The 3,468-nt window shown below is 34.9% G+C and overlaps 1 pseudogene; it reads right to left on the bottom strand.

The window, feature by feature from the left end:
• Positions 1-457: 457 nt before the first annotated feature.
• On the bottom strand, positions 458-1,545 carry LOC147825325 (hepatocyte growth factor receptor pseudogene; annotated as a pseudogene).
• Between the last annotated feature and the right edge of the window lie 1,923 nt (positions 1,546-3,468).

The following is a 3,468-nucleotide window of genomic DNA, read 5'->3' as shown; positions in this document are numbered from 1 at the left end:
TGGCTACTAATTTGACAAAGCTGGTAGTGTACATTGTTTTATTGGTTAAGTATATAGTAAATAATTGACAAAACAAATTTTAGCAGGTGTAACTGGGCAGTCTATTTTAAAACGAATTTTGACTATTTTCCTTTTTTACTATATCAGACAGTTTCTTGTTGTAGAACCTGGGCTGCAAGAAAAAGACTGGGTTTTATTTTAAGTAACTTGGTTTTCTATTTCTTGGAAACAAAAGAGCAAATAGTGATTATGCGTGATAACTTTATCTCTGTTCACTCCACTAGGGCATTAAATACTAGCCAGTGTAAGAATTATTATTCAGGAATGTGAATACACTATTAGGAAAATGAAACTTACTAATCTTCCTAATATTTTACTGAACATTAACACATTTAGTTACTTTAACTTCTTAAGATATGATTTCAATTATAATTGACCATTCAGTTTCTTAGTTTTTCTAGACAGAACCTGCAGATATTTTGGATAGAGACCATTTGCCAAGCACAGAAAACCACTTGCTAGCCTTTTCTAAACTGATACTTATTCTGCTTTGTTCCTCGAAGTTTGTAAGTGAAGAACCTATGTGACTTACCCTATCAAAGCAGTGCTCATGATTTGGTCCTTAGAAACGCTGGAGACATTTCACATTGTTTTTGTTGACAATCTGGTTGAAGAATTCATTGACATATTTGTTAGGGAATGCACAGACGGCGGGTTGATGCATTGGTTCAGCAGAATCTGGCTTGCTTTGTGCAAACACCCCATACAGAATGTCATCATTCACACTGACTCTGATTTGCTTAGCAAGATGGGCCCCAGGCTTACCAATATACGCAGCTTGAAGGATATTAAACACTTCCTGCCTCGTGGACCCCTTTCTTCTCTTTTCTGTGAGAATACTCTCCAGAGGCATTTCCATGTAAGAATGCAATCCAGAGTCTATGGAACAGATCCTGATTATTCTCGTGTGAAAAGTCTGAGCATCTAGAGTTTCCTTTTGGACAGTCAGAAAGTAAATGAAATGGCTGCTTTCAAAGGCATGGACATACTTAATGGGGTAAGAATCTCAGAACTCGGGTAAAACATCAATATAAGACTGGTCTCTCAAAAACTTAAAACCATCTTATGTTTCCTTTAGCCTTCTCACCGATATTGAATGCAATGAGTGATCTGGCAAGTATGAAGAATCTAGGGTATTGCCCACAAAGAAGTTTATGAAACAATCCTTTTCCAACAGGAGGACTTTGGCTCCTATTGCGCTCACCACACAGGACACTGGCTGGGCTCTACCTCTGCCTATGGGGAGAACATACAATGAACCCCTGACTGTATGTCAGCAGGATTGCTGGGTGAAAGGATGTGTGGCAGGCAGGTCCCTCTGTTGACACTGCCACACCTAATGAGCTGGTCATCATAGTACGTGTCAACAAGCAGAGCCATGTTGATGTTATCTTTCCAAATGCTTTCTGATAAATTGGCTTTGCTGCTGCAGTCCTCACATGGAAGACAATCTGGGTGTTCCAGCACAGGTCGTCTTACACACATGTAGTGTTTATTAAATACTTTTCCAAATGTGACCAAATAAAATACTGTAATTACTAATAGCTTCCAAGAATCACATGAAATAGCATTAGATACAAAGTTTAGGTGTTTGTTTAAAAGATTATCTGCCTGTATCGGATCAATATGGTTAAAATTTCTCAGTTTTCACAGATAAAAATGGATGGGAATAAAACTATTAACAATGACATAAATGAAAAGATGCCTTCATGATATAACTACTATGTTTGGTCAAATAAAACACTGAATCATACATTTTAATTGTGATTGCTATGGAATGGATAAATACAGCCACAGGAACAGAAGTATTTAATCATTTCAGTAAGTTTTTTTTTTTTTATTTTAGAGGCAGAGAGAACAGGACATCTTTAACTAAACATTTCCTGGGGGAAAGAGTGTTTGTCATTGCTCTATGAATTCTCTCTAGATTAGAATATTATATAAAATTCTGCTATATAAAAGAGTGTCTCTGATTTGTCATTTAACCCCTTTATGATCCAGGTTATTTACCCTAATTTCACATGAGAAAGTTAAAACAATGTGACCTTTTGGGTACGTTACTGTCAAAAAAATATTATGTAAACTATGGATATCTATTAAAAAAAGTTTGCTAAATATATTTATGTGTGCATGTGCATGTGTGCAAGTTTTCTGGTTAGCACTGAGATTTTTAGATCGTTGCCACAGAGAATTTCTAAATATTTAAAAGTATGCATGTATCCACTACATAAGTTTTGAAGGAAGTAAAACAAAATTAAGAGAAATTATAGTCTTTTTTAAAGGAAAGGATTTTCAAATAGCATTTCCTATTATTTATTTCTTAAATAATTTAATATTTTTATAAATTTTTATGAAAATGATTCTATATGCAATTTTTAAAAAATATTTTTAATTTTAATTGATCAGGGTACTTGGTATATACATCACCTCATTCATAGTCGTTCAAATTTGTTGAGACTTGTTTAATGACTAAACATACCCATCCTGTGTAACTGAATGTTTGTGTCCTTTGATCAACATCTTCCCATTCCCCCACTGTCTGCCCCAGCAACCTCCATTCTGCTCTCTGCTTTTTTGAGTTTGGCTTTCTTAGATTCCCCATTGTTGAGGGTGAGGTCAAGAAGTATTATTTGTTCTGTGTCTCACTTAATTTAATTGGTATAATGGCCTCCATGTTCACTCATGTTGTCACAAATGACGGAAGTTTCTTTTATTCTTACCGGGGATCGAACTCGAGACCTCAAGCTTTCGAAGCAGGCGGCAGCACCACTGAGCTAAATCCCTGGCCCAGAATTTCCTTTTTTTAAAGGCTGAATAAGGCTAAACCATTGAGTATATATAACACATTTTCTTTATCTGTTCATCCATTGAAAAACACTTAGGATCTCTTTCTTGACTTCCACATTATTGTGTATTTCTTTTTTTTTTCCCCTATTAAGTTTATTGGTACATTTTCAGTATAAAATACAGTTACATTCATCATTGGGATCTTGTACCATTACATGAGTCTTTTGGTTCTTATTTTTTTTCCCCTTCCCTTGCCCTCCCTTCACCCCCTCCATCCTTCCCTATTTGCAAAGACCTTGTTTCCATTTTTTTCCTCTTCTCATATTTTTTCTTTTCCCTTTTTTCCTTTCCCCTACCCCTCCCACTTCCCCTGCTCCTTTAGACCTTTTCTTCCTATTACACAATATCAGTTAAACATTTTTTAAATTACATTATTAAGATCTAGGAAACATTACCACAGATTTTACGGAATTTAAAAGGATATAGAAAGCATATTACAAAAATCTTTTTTGAAATAAATTTGACAACTTCTAAGAAGTACATTGGAAGACAAATTAATGAAACTAACTCTGGAGGAAATATAAAATTTGAATAGCATCTATTAAAGAAAGTATATTCCTA

Source organism: Heterocephalus glaber, unplaced genomic scaffold (assembly GCF_053883595.1).
Source record: "Heterocephalus glaber isolate CG9 unplaced genomic scaffold, H.glaber_assembly_v1.0 deba00001504, whole genome shotgun sequence".
NCBI classification, from domain to species: domain Eukaryota; kingdom Metazoa; phylum Chordata; class Mammalia; order Rodentia; family Bathyergidae; genus Heterocephalus; species Heterocephalus glaber.
The sequence above is the reverse complement of the archived record's forward strand: the minus strand, read 5'-3'. Positions and strand labels throughout refer to the sequence as shown.